The following is a 19,253-nucleotide window of genomic DNA, read 5'->3' as shown; positions in this document are numbered from 1 at the left end:
ATTCTTCTGCTGGTCTTCATGCACTCGAGAAGAAACTTCCCAGCCCATCTCACCCTGCCCTCTGCATCTCTCCAGTGGTTCCTGCTTCTCAAGTGTGTTAAGTGCTGCTGGTCAATTCTCAAGAATCATCAAAAGCCTGTTCCTTCACCTCCCCATGTGTCCCCTCTACTACAGGGGCACAGCAGTGCTGGTGACAGGGTTTACCCATACCCCCAAGCGTTTCCCTGTACACACACCTTCCAAACCAGAATCCATGGGCCCCAACACTTCCTCCCTCCTTGCTGAGCTAAGTTCTGAGAAGGAGTGAGATGATGCTCAATGCAGTCCAGGTCACTCAGATATGCCTCCATCTGACACACACAAACTCTCATTACAGTTCCTATTGAAGGCAGCAACAAAGAGCTGCTCAGAAGAACAGAAAAGGATTTGCAAGCCCCAGGTTAGCAATAGCTCCACAAGGAGCACCTGTAATCACTTCCCAGCAATTCTATCGGCACCCAAGTTATTGCAGGGGAGAAAATACATTTAAGAAAGAAAAAAAGAAAACAAGTGGCTTGAGATAGTGTCGCACATCTTCTCACGAGCATCAAATGTGCATCAGCATTTCAACAGAGTGCCGCAGCCTTCAGAACCAGGTTGATGTTTATGCTTTTAATACAGTTATCTGCCTAATAATAACCCTAAAGAACACTCCTTGCCTGGCTGCCTGCCAGACCACATGCAGACTCTCTGCCTTCCCCCCCCCTTCTTTTTAACTTTTGAAAACTTTGTCAGCCATGGAAATGCTGACTCTAAGAAACTCAGCCTTTTCTGTGAAAGAGATTGGCTGAGACTTCTTTGTTGTTGTTGAGGAAACCATGACTTGGAGGCTGGGGAGGGGAGATGAAGGGGGAAAGCCAAGCATTTTGCCTTCATGTGTGCTTTATTTTCTCCCCTGGCAGGAAACAGTGAGAAAGAATATGACCCAGTTGTTGTCAGCTGCGTTGGAAGTGATTGTATCAGCTCCACCTGCTTCACATGGGTATTACTCAGGACTGCAAGGACAATGATTTGGAGACAAATCAGCAGCAACTGGTGCGCTCTCAAGGGACTAAAGCACCACGATTGTGCATGACAAGCAATCCAGAATAGTAGGACAGGCTCAGGGGAACAGGCAGAAGAAGGAAAGTGGGCAGAGAGGCCGGGTTGTCTAGGGAAAAAGAGTGTCACTTGTTCAAACATCTCAGAGTTTACTCCAGCACACAGAAGCAACAGAAGAACTGTGCCGAGAGATCCAGCAGCTACAGCTCAGGGAGGAACACTGCATCCATGTCAAGTTTTCAAAGCCTTAAACTGTGAGGAGTTCAACATGATACCTTTCTATTCAGAGAAGAGGAGCCTGGAGAGAGCAGCCTGGGAGGTACTGCCATTCATACCTGCTATGGATCCAGCCCTGTGCCTCACTGAGCTCAGGTACGGTGTAGCCCCCACTGAAACAGGTCCTGTAGACCATAGCTAGTGTACTTGTAAAAGTAGTGTCAGACTAACAAAGGAGCCTCCAACAAGCATGTGGACACCTGTATTGTGGGATGCAACTGCTGGCAAAGCACCACAGAGCCACTTAAAGAGTTTTAAAACGGAAAATATTAAACAAGTGTACCTTTGCATGTTCCAGCTCAAGCAGAAAGCCACAGGTTACTGCAATAGCTAACCAGGAGGGTGACAGCAGTGCTCACTGTGCTCATGTCAGCTCAGCAAGGCTATTCTGACTAAGTGCCCCAGTGTGAATGCTCAGCACAGTGCTTAGAAACATCCTCAGCCACCCTATTCCTGATTTTATTATGTTTTTAATAAATTAACCCTACACAAACATCATCATGTTCACAGCAAGCTGCTGATGTGGCATCCACAAACTGTGAAGTTTGGCCAGGTCATGCTCACAAAGGTTTTGTCACTGCCTCTTCTGCTTGCACTACTCACCCCATTGCCCAGCAGTTTTACTCCAACTTTATGAGCTTCCAGCAGGAGAGCTGCCCAGAGACAGCAGCCTGCTCACAGACACAGCATGTAGAGTGCAGAAGAAAGAAAAAGCCTTTTAGCCCATTCTGCACCTTACTCTTCCAGGATCAGGGTAAACAGTAACACCTTGCTATCTTGTCTGATGCCCTAAGAAATGCCAACTGGTGTATGCACTTTAAAGCAGGCCCTTAAACATATATGCCTATATGCATGCACAACGATGCCAAATGCCACTCCACTAAAACCAAACAATGTCAGGTATCAGACCCTCATAACTCAAAAGTGGTGAATTCATAGGAAAAGTCACCTCTTTTGCCCCTACACAATCAGGCAGGTGGAAGCAAACCAGGAACAAAGGCAGGCATTGCCCTCTGCAAACACCTAACGAGCCCAACCGAAAACACCAAGCCCAGCACTTTCAGAGACATACACACACACACCCCCAGCACAGCAGGCAGTTAGAGATGAAAGACCCACCGGCAAAGCTCTTCCGTAGGAGCTGATACATCATCTATTAAAGAAGTTTCTGTTTAAACAGACATTAATTGCATACACTCAGGAATGTCTCAGTTTTACCACTTGAAAAACACCCAGAGCCACTTGGAGGCTTTTCCTTTTTATTCTCCCACCTTTATTTGCTCTGTAAACACATTTGTGTGTGTCCTAGATCCCTTAACATTCAATTTCTGCAACAGCAGCTTCGAAGAGCAGCAGCTACCTAGAAGGCTCACCAGCTGTTGCCCAGCATCCTGGCTCTGGCAATCCCAGGACATCACAACACAGAATCATGCATTGTCCAATTCTTGGCAAGACCTTCTCCCAGAGCAGGATGAAGCACAAAATGTCAATGGTGATATCTGTACTAACTGGTAATGGTGTCAGGACTGCATCCTCAAGAACTCAGCCACCTCCCTTGCAGGTTGAATTTCTCCCAGTAAAATCCTACCTGTTAGCTGTGGCTTTGCTTATTAAAGTAGAGTTGCAAGCTCACCAGCAGATCAAGGCCTTGATTGCTGTGGATGCAAGATATACCACAAATACCTTGCAGCCCTTTGAGGAGGCCACTGAGGTCAATCCAGTGATATTCCCCATCCTATTCACAGGCATGCAAGCATTTGCCATGCCAAATACAAGCAGCAGATGGGAATCACCTGATGGAAAGGGCCACAAAGGAGAGCAACCTCCTGTGCACTCATACAGTTATAGCTAGCTGCTACAGTAGGGCTGCCTATAAAGGTACCCCTGAAGGTCCCAGGAAGAAGGACAAGACAAAGAGCAAAATGTGGATCAATTCTTGGTCTAGCCATACATGCATACATATGAATGGTTATATCTATCTATCTATGAAGCTTTGGGCAAGTCCCCCAGCCTCCCTCCCTTAATGGTCAGTAAATGGAGGGTAATACACTGCCCCTGACATACACAGAAAGCCAAGACTGTGTACACATCTGCAGGTAAGGGAAAGGCCAGCATCTCTAACCCAACACTGCAAACAGCAAGAAACTTCAGCAAGAACACACAACTGACATGTCTTGTCAGCCCAAGGGAGTGATCAGTGGCACCAGCCCAAAGGGGCTGCTGGCAGATATCCCACAATACTTTCTATTATGTTCCTTTATGTTGCCTTATGCCTTGCACATCCGTTGGCCTCCTTCCCTAAGAGGGAGGCTGGAAGTGAGTCTTCTCATCAAACAGGTCTGCTCCATGCCTTGAGTGACATGAAATCCCCTGAGAGCATCCAGGAATCTCTTTCCCTTCTGACACCAGGTCATGTCCACCATGTTCAACCTCAGCCCAAACAGAAAGTACAGCCTGAACTGAAGCACAGACAGGTTGGGCTGACTATGCCACTGACCTACATGCACCAAGAGACACCACCACTAGGTCTAGCAAAGCAGCCTCCACAGCATCTCACAGAAGCGAGGGGTGGGAAAGAGGAGTCATTTTTGGCAATGTAAATGTAATGGAACATTTTGTATTGATCTATTGTGGAATGAGTCATTTTTAGAGTGACTCGCCTCCTCTTCCCCTTGCTTCCCCACCCCCCCAATTATGGACTGCAAGAAATGAGCCAAGATAATGGGCAATTTCAGATCTATTAAACTCAAGTTCTTCTCCTGCTGCAACAGCATGCCACAGCAGTAGATGGACTGAGCTCCAGAGATTCTCTGCATGCTCCCACGCCTTTTACTGGCTACAAAGAAGTTGTATCTAACTAATGGATAATTAGGAAAGGACTAAACATGTGTAACCACCCAGCACCCCCCTAGCCAGACAGGGCATTTGAGCCAGGCCATGAAATTTTCCAGTGCTCAATGCTCTCCATTCAGAGAAGAAACTAATACTTCATACTCTGGGAGATGACTAATCGCAGTCGCTGAGTTACAGCATACCTTTTAACACAGAATGAAGAGACATGAAGGTCATCTTGACTCTCATCTACAGCATCCCACAGCTGAGTCGCTGCTTTTTTCCCCTCCTACTTCTTTTCTCACTTTCTACACTCCCCTTCAACCTTTCTTCCCTTTCAGTTCTTACCTTCTTCCATAACTATTTACCTTCCTCTGTCTACCCACTCCTCCAGCACCTTAAAAATCCTTTTCATCACCCACAGCTCTAATCTCAGAAGTCCTTTGCCTCTAGGAATCCATTTTGTCTGGCTTGTAACCTCCAGCAATCACCCAAGCCATCCCTTCCCCAGCCTTCAAATGCATATTTGTCTGCCCTGGACTGAAGACCCTTTACAACAAGGATTGCCATCTTCTCCACTTGTAAAGTGCAGTAGACATTTATGGGGTGGATAAATGATAAATAAGCAGTCCAGAGTATTTCAGAGTATCTTGGTGTGGGCCCCTTCCACCAAAGTCCCCTGATGTTTGTTTGTCCTCCATGCAAACTAATCTACCTGTAAGACTTTTTCTTCCTTATCTCTCCAGTTACAAGGTTATCACCTAGATTTATCAGCATTCTTCAAAAAATAGTTGAGAAAGGGAGGTGTGGAAACAAAGGGACTTTACCAGCTCTGCCTGCTCAAACACTGCGATGCAGAGAAACTTGTGGGAACACTGTAGAAGGAAAGCATGACCAGAAATAACTCACTAGGATCATTTCAAACCCCACACACCTCATTTCTATGCAGCTTTCAGTGGGTTTCTGGATGAGGAGACACACAAGGCTGTTTGTTGGGGACACATCTATCATATCTACACCAACTTCCACCAGCTGAGAGTGAGTCTGCCTTTGGAAGAGGGTTGGAAAAGAGACAAGTGGGCTGCTGAAATGGAAAGCTGGTGTAAGGAAATAGTTATGAAGAAAAGATTATCCACAACACATAGGGCATCAAGAGGTGACTAAGATGCCTGCTTCAAGATAAAAAGCAGTGAAGGAAAAAAACCCACCCAGAACAGGGCTGAGACAATGCACAGAACTGACTGGCTGTTTGACACCAACAGCTATGCATGATGGGTGATTTGCATCACAGGAGTAGCACTTCTCAGGAATCAATGTGATAAAATGATCATTCAACACAAAACCAACCACCACCAAACACCACCACCAAAACAAAACACACAAAAAAGAAGACAGTACAAGTACCTGGCTAGACAGGTCACAAACCTGATGGCATGAGCTGGCTCTTTATCTTATGAGAATCTAAGTCGTCTGGGGTTTCCTAATGACCCAAGTTTTTGCTTTCTGCCCCTCTGCATTCCTCCACCACACAGACTTCATCCCCTGCCTCCTTACATGCAACAACTCCTCCCTTATACTGGGGAATTGCCTTGGTCCCTTCAAAAGACTCATTTCCAATGCCTTCCAAGCTTTCAGAAATCCTTCACAGGGAGCATACTCAAAAGCCATGTCCTTCTCTTTCCCTACAGTCTTAACAGGCTCTGAAAGATTATCTGATGCAGCTTTCTTACGCTCATACGTCTCAGCAGAGCATTAGCTGATAAGTAACAAAGCACTGCGGGTAGCGTGTGCGTCAGGAAGCATAAGCGATAACACCATTATGCTATGAGAAACCTCATCCAGACCTTCAGGAAAAATTGCAATTTTTTCTTACTGGTTTTATCTGAACTCACCAGCTACCCTGAGATTACACAGCAAAGAGGAACCCCTTCAAGTAAACAATCAAGAGGGGGCATTCAAACCACCCTGCGGTTAAATATGGTCACTGAGTCCGCAAGAAGAAAGACACAATGAAAATTATGAACAAAAGCCAAAGATAAAGCAATCACCTAGAAAACAAGAGATCACATAAGAACAAAACAAACCAACAAGCACCCCTTCATGAACTTTCCTCTCCAGCAGCATCACACAAGCTAGAGAGATTGAAGAGCTGGTGCTTAACGCTGCCCCTGGAGACATGCCCAGAAGTTTTCACATTGCTCAGCACCCTGTACATAAAAGGGCAGCAGTGGTGATGCTCCTGGTGAAATCCTACTGGCCAAGCTGTCTGGCAGGTACAACTAAAAAAGCCATTTTTGGAAAATACTGCCTTTTTATAGCTTATCTGAGTGCAGACAGCTGCCTCGCCTCTCTAGAAATAGCAGGATTTAACAGCCATGCTTGCAGGGACAGATTTTAAAGGCTCCATCTTCTAAGAAACAACCTACACATCCAGAAACAGGAGGCCAGATTTGTTTTGATACTGGAACCCCTTTCCATATGCTCAGCATGCCCACGGATTTGAAAAAACCCTGCTCTGAAAATGGGATGTTCATTCAGCAACAGGCGACAAGGAGCTTGCATTTGCCTTCCTATAGCGTCTGTTCCCAGCACAACCAGCAGCAAAATAGCACACGATTAGGCTGGTAGTGCCTTTGGCTGGAAATCATTGGCATTCCCTAAGGCAAACAGTGGTGGAGGGCAGCACTAAACATGTTAAAACAAGATTAATAAGAAAAAAACACCCAACAGCCACAACTGATCAGCACCTCTCCGTGGCTCCTCTTGGGATGGAGTGAGCCAGGATCATATCCCAAACGTTGCTACGATTTGTCTGAGGTGATAAAGACAGAGCCACAGGCTCTACTTCTAGGTCAGTCGCACAGCTACAAACTCAAACGTTGTGGGCCTGGAGTTGCCTCTTCAGCAACCTTATCTCCATCAGCTCTGCAAGTGTGATGGCAATAGTGTTCTTTTCCTGCCTTTTAGCAATGACAAGCCTTTTCAAATAAAAAGTGCCAAATTCCCATCAATTAAAACTGGGAGAACTGATGTTAAGGATGTAAATGGCTCTGAATTGCAATAAGGTCTTGCAAAACTCCCATGGTACCACCTTTTACTAGCAACAGTTGGACCAGTTGTCTACAGCATCTTCTTCATGAGACTTGCTTTTTTAAACTGAATGAAGGGGGTACTAAAGACAAGGACCTGCTGTGAAATGACCAAAATTCCCATGCAAACAACCCATTAGCAGTGCTCAAATGCAATTTAAATTACTAGTTGTTAAAGTGCTCCTCAATTTCATGGTAAGTTTCCAAGGAAAATTACATGCTATGTACTATTTAATTGATTGTTTTCTACTCCTTAACATCCATTTATTCCCTCCTCCTGTCTTTTCCTTAATTTCAAGGGATGATAATGACTTCTCAGGGAGGAAAGGGGAACAGCTAACAAAGTTGAAGAGGGGTTTACCTGAAGAACAAGGATGTAGGAGGGAAGTGGCTGCCAAAAATGGGCAGCTTCACTGGAACTCCTCCCTTTGATATTTTCACAGTAGGGATGTGAGACAGCACAGCACAAGGTCTCCTCTCTTCACCACAGGCAACCAAGCTTTCAAAACCTGATGTTTCTTTAAAATGTAGTCATCCCTTCCCTGACACATCAAGCAATAAGCACAAAGTCAACCATTAGAAGATGGTGGTAAAGGAACAAGAACATCTTGCTTTCACCTCCCGGTCATGCCAGTCCGTGAACCAACTGTGGTAGTTTTAGGCTGTACTTTTAAAATTTTCCACAGATCTTGAACAGAAAGTGGTAAAACATAAATAAATCACTATTGGGTGTAAAAAGGAAAATAATGCTAAGTTCTAAGCAATCCATTGGACAGTTATCTACCATAAGAATTAGTTTGGTAAACAATCTTTCTCTTCTTTGCCTTCTTCGCTCCAGGAGATGCTAACTCACTTCTGCTTGACTTTGGCTGCATTGTTTTGGCTAAGTTCTAAGGTCTCTCTGCTCTTTCACTTGTCCCTTTGTGTTCAAGGGGGTAAGGGAAGGGGGCAAGGAGGGAGAAGCTATTAGCTTCCCTGGTTTTTGGCCAGGGTGGGTTTTGTGTTGTTTATCAATTGTAAATATCATAAATACTGTATATTTTGTATATATTCATTGCATTTCATTGTAGATTGTAGTTTTGCTTGTAAATACAGCTTTCATTTGCTTCCAACTGGGCTGGGCTGGCAAATTTAATGCTGGGGGAAAATTTTCAGGCCACCACGTTACACCAACGTACTCACCAGAGGCAAAGGAGTTATTCTTATTTAGGAGATCTCATCCCAAATGCAAATACTTCATTCACAGGAGCAAACTCCCCTCTCAAAGTTGACTGAAGAATTAGGCTCCAGTGAGATCTCCTGCTGTTTCCAGCAGCTGTTACACAGGAATGTGCATTATAAAGCTAATAACAGACAGTGCTCAAAAGCCTGCACTCTGCTCAGGTTCTGGGAAAGAGCAGCAGTACATTTAGGTAAGATGCCATCAGGACATTCCTGAAGTAACCACACGTGTTGGGATCACGTCACACGTCAGCAACACATAACAACTTTATGAAATACAACTTGGTTTGCCTTTTAAGTAACCAATGCAGAAATATTTTGTGCTCACAAAAGTATGACTTTATTAGAGTAAGGAGATGTCTTGCAGTACTGTGAAACCCGCCTTCTGCCTGCAGGAGCTGAATACAAACCATCACCTGGAATCCAGAGATTTGCACTTTTTCTCATATCTACCATATGGTGTCTCAGTTTCTACTCCCCCACACCAAGATAATACAACTTTCCTCAGCTTGCAGGCACAACTTAAGTGTTTAAGAGCTCTGAAAGCTTTGCTGACAAAAATGTAAAGTATCAGATGTGTTGAGCCATCCTAGGCCCGTAACCATGTCTTGCCTTCACTCCTGCACTCACATGTGCTAGCCCCTTGCTCTCTGGGGCAGCTTTTCTTACCTATTGTGGGGCAAATGCACACAGGTCTTAGAGCATTAAATCTCCTCACAGCACCCAAGTCACAAGTGACAGGGTCACCACTTCATGTCCTCTGCAGCACCAGCCCTGGATCAATCAGTGCAACAGCCAGGATGAAGGATGGGCTGCAAACCAATCCTCCTTACATGGGAGCTCAAGCAAATCCTGTGTTTAACACATCATTAGAAGTGACTGAGAGAAGCTCAAGAAGGGCAGGCAGGGAGCTCTCTGAGCATGCTCAAAGGCAAGTGCCATGGAAAGCCTCTGAGACTCGAGTGTTTACAGGGTGCCAGGCTGCAGGAGGAATAATCTTTAGACAGCTGTATTAATTTACAGGTCAGCACTTAATGGCTCTGTTCTGGAGCTGAAGAAAATCTGCAGTGCATCCTGGCTGGCATCAGTGACCACGGAATCTGCCCAGGTCCTGGAGAAATACCAGATGGAAAGCCCTGGCAGCCTGCAGTCCTGGCTGTAGGCACTCTCCATCCTTAGGAGCTCCCCCAGCCTGCCCAGCACCCATCTAGGGGGAGCACAGGTGGCACACGGGGAGCTCACCCTTCACAGTCCATCCAGCTCTCAAGTCACATCCTCGTGGTGATGAGATGTCACACAGAGAAGGATTGGCACATGAAGATGCATGGCCCAAATGTGCTTCACCAGGCATGCCAGAGCAGCACTGCCCAGAGCCCTGGGTCATGGCCACGAGGTACAGCTCACTCTTATGTTCCAACAAGCAGCCTGCCCTGGCATGTGGGAAAGAGAGGAAACAGAGAGGAACAGAACATCATAATTTACAGTCCCACCACGCTGTCCCCAAAACACCAAGCTTGGCCACATACTGGATGTGCCATAGCCGAATGCCATCAGAAGCAGGGCCTGATCCAGGGCATGACTGAATAGGGCAAGCACTCTACAAGGAGTAGACGTCACCTGCCACACAGGGCCACACATGCAAATGCAAAGGCAAAGCACAGTGCATGAGCAGCAACACAGACTACCAGCTTGCTGCCTTCCACAGCATGGCACCACCACACACAACAGAGGACGAGTGGCTTCTTGGCAAGTCACTGGACTAAGGCTTCAGGTGCTGCAGCAGCTCCGTATGTCTCCCCAGAACCCTGTTATCCAACCCACCACCTACATTGTCCATGCAAAATGTACATTCTTCAGGTCAGAAGTTCTTTCTTGTGCACTGCTATCAGGCTCAGCCAGGCCCTGACCTCAAGAGCTGCAGTAATCCAAGTAGCTTGTTGAAACAACAAGGATTAAAATGCAGCTAAAGCCTGCAAACTCCCAACACATTCCACCTGCAGGAATAGTCTTCTCCAGCAGTTCCTTCATCTCCTTTTGGGACCGAGTGCTTTTAAGCTCACATGCCATGGCTGTGCAAACTAAGCAAAGTATCTTTCTCTGCCCAGAACAATCATGCCAGTTTTAAGCCTCAAGGACCACATGCCTGGAAAACCAAACCTCACACTGAGTATTAATTCCTATTGAAAAGGGCAAAAGGAAATCAACAAGAGAAAAATCTTCCTAACAAAGGACTTATATATACGACATGGAGAGTATGGAAATAGCAGGTTTGAATCAGCCCAAAATTATCAGTTAGCTGAAAAGATAATAGACATCACCAGGAACTATGAAGGGTTTTTCACCAACACCCCCTCCCAAGTAAAAGGACAAAGTGCAGAGCTTTCTGTCCGAGACAGGGCTGGCTGCTACACAACCCCCAGAGCAGTGCTAAAAGCACTCTATACGTGTTACATGCTCCAAATGACAAGAGGAATGCAGGACTGTGGATCCCCGCTCCAGATTCCTCAGCATAGTTTCAGCTGCCATGAATAAAACAGGAAGCAGAGCATCTTCCAGGTTCAAAACCCACCCCCACGCCCCTGACTGTCTGGATGAACTACAGTTTCCTTTCAGGAAAGGAAAAGGAAAGGGCGGGGGGGGAGGGGAGAAAGAAGGGAAAAATTAAAAAGAGAGAGAAGTAGCCAGTTGAATATCAGATTAAAAACTTCATACTAAGGAAAAATAAAGAATAACAGGAAAAAACAGACATTGAACCTTCATCCAGTTACAGCAGCTAAACATCTTCATGTCCCTGACAAAGCAGAGTTAAATATTAACAGTTGAGAGAAATACTTCTGCACATTATGCAGCCTTTTTAGCACACACTCGCTTAGGAGACAGAAATCATACTTCAGCTATATTTTACTTGCTGACCACATGCACATATACTCATTTAACTCCACAGTGCTCTGCTGCCTTGCTGCATTAACCAGTGGAACTGAAAGGAAGAGCATGACTGAATGAGAACTGGCTTAAATTATCTTTATACCTAGGCCTGAAGAAACATTTCACCTTTGAGGGCAATCCACTAAGCCAACTTTCCCTGCTACAGAAGTCTTCATTGGGTCCCTTGCTGCTGAGTGGAGATCCACATGCCTGCCTTCACCAACCACACACACACACAATTTGATGCAATCCATCTGACTAAACAAAACAAAATCCCAATTTGCTTGCTAAAGCAGCACTGATGCACTTACCAGGATCCAGACAAGCTCCTTCACTAACACGCTTCCCTCTCAAGCGGATCAAATTTGGAACAAGGTCCAGGAGCAAGAGAGAACTGAAAACTGACCACAACAAGCTTCCAAAACAAGAAAGGAGGGGGGGGGAACCTTACTACAGGAATTCAAATCCTGCTTCCACCAGACCCTGAGTCACCTCCCCTCCCTTGCAATAGATCAGAGCAATGGGTAAACATTTCCAAATATGGAGATCAAAACTCCAAAGGATGTCAAAAAAAATCACCCTTCTCTCCCTGGCTTTGGCACAGGGATGACTTGCCCCTTTGGAGCCTGAGCTGAGTACATCACTGTTGCTGACCTACACACAGCCTGAACATGGGCCATGCATCACCATCTTGACCTATGCTTTGGAGGCTCCTGGCTCAATGGGTGACACTGCATTTCTGTCCTCTGCCAGAGACGCACAGGGAGATGAAGTGGGGGCAGCTACAGGAGCCATGGTCTCTCACCTCCTACAGCAAACTTCCCTCTTGTCCCTCAACTCATCAGCAGAAAACCTCTTAGAACTGCGTCTTTTGAGTGCTCTTTGAAGGCAAATAGGCACGTTCAGACTGCGTTTATAGTGACACTAACTCAGCACCAGAGAAGGCAAGGCTCGGCCAGGAGTCGCATGAGAAGGGTTCTGCTACTCACCTGGGGCAGGGAAATCTCCTCTGACCTGAATCATCTAACTGGCACTTTGCAAGTGTCTAGTTGACTTTGCTTTACAAAACAAAAAAAAAACCACCTCAAACCCAGCACAGCTGTGCAGATCATTCTACAGGGAGAAGGAGCCCCAGTGCCCCTCAATCCCCAATGGGACAATGCAGCACAAAACAGGAGAGCACCCAAGCTGCCGCCCACCTGGTAGAGGCACTTGATAGTCAATGCTCAAGCCCATACAGCACATTTAGGAGACAGAAAACTTAGGCTTGAAAGGCATAACTGTTCCTTCAGAGCCTGCCTGCACATGGGAGCAATACACCCATGCCACTGCTCCCATGGGCAGTGCTCCTCACAACAACCAACTTGCAGGCAGCAGGGAGGTGACTATGCCACAGCCTCCTGGTAGCTGCAGCCACCAGCTCCAGGAGCAGGCAGCCCCTCAGGAATGTGCAAATCAGGACGTTCTCAAGGGGAACAGGCTGCCGAGGCAATCCAACCAGACCAGTGATTCCCCAGCACCACCCACAAGATGCTATTGAATTTATAGGGAAGGAATTCCAGAGCTGACTCTGCCCATGTATGGCCAAAACAAACTGTGAAAAAGAAACATTACAGCACAGCTGGCTTTCACTGAAGAGCAGGCTTCAGAGGACCTGAAACCCTGCAATGACAAAGGCTGCACAAATACCTCCAGGAACCAGGCAGAGGTCGGGGCCCATGGCAGCATGAGTTTAGCCCCAGTATCACAGGTGACAACTCACACAAACCTTTTCTTCAGAGAAAAAACAAAGCTTTCTGCCTTTTAAAATAAGCAGCACATTTAACTTAGTGACCTCTCAGTACCAATGCAAAACACTACACCTTGCCAGGCAGCACCAGTACATGCCCATTACACTGCTAGTTAAAGGCAGTTTCTAAGAGCCAATAGCCCAAATGGTGCTAAATGACACACCAGGGAAATGCCAATGCACTGCAGGCTGGGACAAGCTCTCCATGGGCAGCTGATCCATTACTTCTCTAAAAACCCACTAAAACCTCCCTCAGAACCACATGCCTCAGGAAGCAGCTGTGCCACCAGGAGCATTCTCCATGGTCAGAAACGGAGGTGTGTTGACTGAACAAGTCTTATGTGGGACTGCAGAAGGAACTGGGGCTGTTCAGCCTGGAGAAAAAGGAGGCTGAGGGGAGACCTCCTTGCTCTCTACAACTACCTGAAAGGAGGTTGTAGCGAGGAAGGGGTTGGTCTCTTTTTCCTAGTGTCAAGTTACAGGACGAAAGGAAATGGCCTCAAGTTGCATTAGGGGAAGCTTAGATTGGATATTAGGGAAAATGTCACAGAAAGGGTTGTCAAGCCCTGGAACAGGCTGCTCAGGGAAGTGGCTGAGTCACCATCCCTGGATGTATTTAAAAGATGCATAGATGTGATGCTTAGTGACATAGTTTAGTCACAGACTTGCAGAGCTGGGTTAATGGTTGGACTCTACAATCTTAAAGATCTTTTGCACCCTAAGCAATTGCATGATTTTATGTTCTGAGTACACAGTGCTCTGAAGTGGTAGAAGACACTCCAAAACCAAGGTAAGAAAAGTCAGGCTTCACAAACAGGCTCAGTTTTCCAGCATCATGAAGAAAGCAGTTCCAAAGGGGTTGTTTTTCGCAAGGACAAACAGTGGGATGAAGTATGAAACAAGGTAAGTCAAGGCAGGGAACAAAACCACAGTGGAGGAGCACTGCAATAGCAAAATAAATCCCTAGCCCAAGCATGCTCTGGGCTCCCACAGCATGAACAGATTAAGGTTCTCTTTAACAGTTAAATGTCGCTACCTCGCCTGCCCTGCCAGCAGGGAAATACTAGCTGTGTCAGCTTGAGAGGCAAAGGGCTTACCAAACCAGAGAGGAATGCAGGATGCAGTGACACATGCAGTGGGGACAGGGAAACTAAACCCAGGGGAACGCAGGCCACTAGTGCTGCCTCTGCCTTTGTACTGGGGTCAGGCAGGGCACATTTTATAGCTCCTGGGGTTGAAACCTGGGACTAACGGCTTCGTGACCTTAGAAGGACGCTCGTGCCAGAAACAAATATAGATGTTAGAGGGGCTGGGAGCTCAGGGGCCTGAGCACACAAGGACAAGCAGGTTCCTGGCTCCTGGCAGGCTGCTCACCACTGCAATCAGCACAAGTTGTACCCATCAGACCAGGAATGAGTGCATGCCTCCTCTGAGAAGCATTTGCTGATGGGAGACTTACAACGTGGCCATTCCCACAGCTGCACCTTCCTGGGGACAAGGATCTCCCCTCAGTTTCCCAGCTGAAATGATATTATACCCTCGCCCTTGCTACTGTGCTCACTTTAAGAGAGGTATCTAAGCATGAGCTGGGATTCTGCATCTCTGCTTTACAGCATCTTCCACCTCAAGCAACACAAAGAAACCAAGAGTGGGCACATCCATGAGCAGCCACAGCCTAACCAGGAACTCTCGGCTACATAGTACCACAAGTCCTTCCCCCTGCCACGGTCCTAATCTTGAAAAGCAAAAGCTTGAGGGCATGGGATTAAAATCCAACTCAAGCCTCCTGCACAGCAGTGCAGGTCACTATCAATTGGCCATCAGACAGGCTCAACTAATTTGATTTAAATGACAGTACATCAGTGGAATGACTGGGAATATTTGATTCATCAAAATGTCTGGAAGGGGCAGAGAGCACAACTTGTGTGGCATATAACACAGGGACTGCTGCTGCAGCACCACCAGAACACTGACCACATCATGCAGACAGCAAGGAGCAAGGGATACTCATATGCACGCATGCACTACTGCACACACGTATGTCTCCTCCCCCAACATGCACAAAAGCGGACTCAGGATTTGCAAGCTGAAGTCCTGTGCAGCCAAAAGTTTAGCACAAATGTTTGTGACAGTTCCACTTTGCAGGCAAAGGCAAAAAATGGGCGCAGAGGAATAAATATAGAAAGAAGTCAGGCAGGCAAAGCAGGTGCTGGCTTGTAAAACCTTGGCCAGAAAGGCTCCACAGGAGGTTGAATCTGGTAGTTTTGCAACAGCTCCACAGAGTGACAGAAGAGACAGAAAAAGAAAAGAAAAAAAAAAAAAAAAGAAAGAAAAAAGAGAGAGAGAGAGAGAGAGAGAACATGAATGCATATGCATTCTTTCCTTGCCATATATAGTATATACAGACAGTTGGTACATACACCCCCAAGCTCTCACACGCCGTGTAGTACATACTATATACGCACTGCGCATCTTTGTTTCCCTGGGCCTGGATCTGTGCAGCCTGTGCCTAGGTATGCGCACTTCTCATGCCTACAACTTGTCATTGCTCCCCATGTTGCCTATCTGTCACAACACACTACTCAACAGAGCACGGCAAAAGCCTCAGCACCGTAGTCTGGGATGACAGGTGGAGGGGGCCAAGCTCTTTTCAGTGGCGCACAGTAATAAGACAAGGAACAACAGGTTCAAACTTTTACATGGAAGATTTCACCTCAACATGAGAAACTTCTTTACAGTGAGGGTAACAGAGCACAGGGCTGCCCAGGGAGGTTGTGGAGTCTCCTCCTCTGAAGGCTTTCAAAACCCACTTGGATGCACTCCTGTGTGGACTACCCCAAGTGATGCTGCTTTGGTAGGGGGGTTGGACCTGATGATCTCTTGTGGTCCCTTCCAACCTCTAACATACTGTGATACTGTGACACTAATTTCTCAACAGTCATAGCCTCTCCCTGCTGAACCCTTCAGCCTCTCAGTGCAAGCACCATCAGTTTGACTTTATTTTCCAGTGATCCCACTCCCCTCTCCACACTCCATTGTTAGAAGACTTTTTTGGTTAGGGTTTCAGTTTTCTTTGCAGGGAACTACAAACAAGGTGCCACTGCCAGAAAAGCCATAGGTCCTTCAGAGAAGTTGCTCCTTGCTCCTGTGAAACATGTTTACGTACCAGTTCTCACGCTGCACAGCCTTGCTGGCAGGACAAACTCGGAGCAGGGCTTTTGGAGACACACAGGGTTCTGCCCAGAGTCACAGATCTGGGGTTCTTTCCCAGCCCTGTGAAGAGAGAGATATATCAGTGTGACATATGCCAGATAGGCCTGTGGTGGCTCCTCTCCAAAACTTGCATTTTAACCCACAGCTCCTGGGAAATGCAGCATTTTCTTCCATAGCTTTCTTAGGCAGAAGATTCTATACTCCTGGACTCTGGCAATTCCCAAAAGCAGCAATCACCTCCTTGAACTGGGCCAATGATCAACACCCACTGCCAGCTGACACAGCTTGGCCAACAACCTGCACCTCCTCAAACTGCAGCTCCTTTACTACTCTTAACGTCCCTGAGAGCAGAGAGGTGAAAGAAGATGTAAAATGAGATCACAGTATCACAGTATCGCTTAGGTTGGAAAGGACCTCGAGGATCATCGAGTCCAACCTATCAACACAGACCCCATGACTAGACCATGGCACCAAGTGCCACGTCCAATCTCCCCTTGAACGCCTCCAGGGTCGATGACTCAACCACCTCCCTGGGCAACCCGTTCCAATGACGAATGACTCGCTCGGTGAAGAACTTCCTCCTCACCTCGAGTCTAAACCTCCCGTGGTGCAGCTTGAGACTGTGTCCCCTTGTTCTGGTGCTGGAGATATAAAGCATGAGAGCAGAGTGAATCCATCACTCATCTCCATGACATCAGGCACAGCAAGGAAGCTAGGAGATAGCATTAAATTTAGTCTGAAACTCATGGGATTTCCCACTACCACAAGCAAAGCTACATCACCAGCCAGTTCACCTGCCCTCCACTCCAGTACAGCCTTTTCTCTGAGGAGCTCTGCCCAATTCCCACTGGAGACTGCCTCACTCTTTTCTGCAGCTGCAATGCAAACAACCCTTTCTTGAAGTGACCAACTCAGTGCCATTTATTCCCTCTGCAGGAAAGGAAGGTAGAGTAGAGGAGACAGGCCACACAGCCCTCATCTTGCATGTGGCATGTCAGGACACATGCCAGGGTGCATCCATAGAGATAGGCAGCATCTGAATTCCACACTCCTTCCTGCTCACACCAGCCCACGGCCAACATCCCATCCCAGCCACATCCTGGTTGTTCTGATGACCCTATCTCTGCTCGTGGCAAGCACAGGCTTGCCTTGTCATTGCTGCTCAGCACACAAAGTTACTATTTGCTGCTGCAATGATGGCAATGTCCAGTCCAGGCTTGCATTTGTTGAACCTGTGCTGCTCATGAGAGTGCCTGTGAGCCTACAAGTCTGAGTGGTGATGGCAGCTTGCTTTTCAGGTCCCTCCTCCCTGTCACATGGAGAGATGGCTTTCTACCCCTGCCACCACCTCTTGTCCCAGTGTCATGCTTGATGCTGCAGCACCCAGCAGCGTGATAGGACTCTCACCTTTCCCAGGTGATGGTAGATCTCCACTGGCCCAACACCGTAAGAGCACACTAAGGTCCACTCTGACCCAGGCAGCATCTTCCCAGTTCTATCCCTTAGTGCCTGTGGTGGCACTCAGTCCCAATTTCTTGCAGGGATGAAAAGGCATGAACGTCTTCAGGACCCTCAACACTCCCCCCTCAGGTGTGACGAGGACAAATTCAAATCAAGACCATAATGGCTCCTCCTACTCACTGCAGGCTTGGGATGAGGATGAGTAACTGCAGGGTTTTATTGCTGGTGAACACAGCCAAGAGAGCAATTTCTCTCCATCCATTAAGGAGGAGACAAGTACAAGCAAATATTATGGCTCTGCATGTTTACTTTTCATTTTAAAATGATGTAGAGTTATATACAATTTAGGTCTTTCCCACAAGGTCTTGGCAAAATGCCCTTCGGTCTTATCTGCAAAGGCAGAAGACAACAACATTCCCCTTTGGTTCCAACACTATTTCAATTCAACTTACAACAGCACCTCCAGGAGCCCCAGGTAAGACAATATTTCTTGGGACTCAAACTGTGTTTAAAAGATCTTGGCTCAGGCTTGTATTTCACCAGATTTAGCTCAAGAAGTGTTTACAAGATCAGTTACAGGACTCACATTCAGATAGTTGAACCACATCTTCCTAGCTTTACTTTCCACACTGGCTGTCCCCATCACCTTGTGACAGAGGCTCCCCTGCAGCAAGCTGAACAGGAACTCACATACCCTCCTAGAGGCACCCAGCTGAAACAAGGTGTGAGATCACCCTCCCCAGCAGCACGTGGGACCCTCCGTGGTCCCAGAGCAGCAGCAACTCAATGATGCCCAAGCATGCACTCCCTGCCAGCCACACATCCATAGCTGGGCAGGACAGGGGCAGCCTGACTAGTCACAACAATATTCACCTGAGCTGGTCAGTCAAACTTCATTTGTGACCTCATTTCTTTAGCAGAAGGCTGCAAAGGCCAGGCCGGGTGTTTCAGTGCAGAAATATACAGGAGACAGATGTAGAGGACAGACTCAAGAGATCAGAACTGCACATCAGCTGCATCACAAGCCATCAAGCCACCACCACATCTGACCTTTTCAAGACACAATGCCAACAAGTATTTCCTGCTGGGGAACATTTCTCAAGACTGAAGGTCCTCAAACCTGAAGATCAACAAAGCTCCTCACTCCAGAGCATCTGTACACATCCCTCAGCAGGAAGCACCCCCAAGAGCCTCATGAAAGAGGACTACACAGACACTTAGCAAAGGGATGTCTTAACCACACTAGCTCTGGAGAAGCAGGCAAGGAATACAGATCCTTAGAAACAATAAATAGTCCCCAAAAAGTGTCTGCCTCTCACACTCATGCTTGCTCCTGCTCTCACTTGGGCAGAGAAAGACAAATGAGC

The 19,253-nt window shown here is 47.0% G+C and overlaps 1 protein-coding gene across 3 annotated transcripts in view; it reads right to left on the bottom strand.

Moving 5' to 3' along the window:
* The window catches only part of LPP (LIM domain containing preferred translocation partner in lipoma), a 361,386-nt gene that overhangs the window by 322,669 nt on the left and 19,464 nt on the right, over positions 1-19,253 (bottom strand). The window contains exon 2 of one of the 3 annotated variants that reach the window (XM_068164007.1): positions 16,379-16,485. The exons of 1 other annotated variant lie outside the window; for it this stretch is intronic. The gene's annotated coding sequence lies outside the window, so the exon portion shown is untranslated. Of the gene's footprint in view, positions 1-11,734; positions 11,845-16,378; positions 16,486-19,253 lie in introns of those variants that run through there. One more of the 3 variants, XM_068164008.1, reaches the window with a different exon arrangement.

The sequence above is a fragment of the Melanerpes formicivorus genome, unplaced genomic scaffold (genome assembly GCF_026170545.1).
Source record: "Melanerpes formicivorus ecotype bairdi unplaced genomic scaffold, bMelFor1.0.p_v2 SCAF_76, whole genome shotgun sequence".
Classification (NCBI taxonomy): Eukaryota; Metazoa; Chordata; class Aves; order Piciformes; family Picidae; genus Melanerpes; species Melanerpes formicivorus.
The sequence above is the reverse complement of the archived record's forward strand: the minus strand, read 5'-3'. Positions and strand labels throughout refer to the sequence as shown.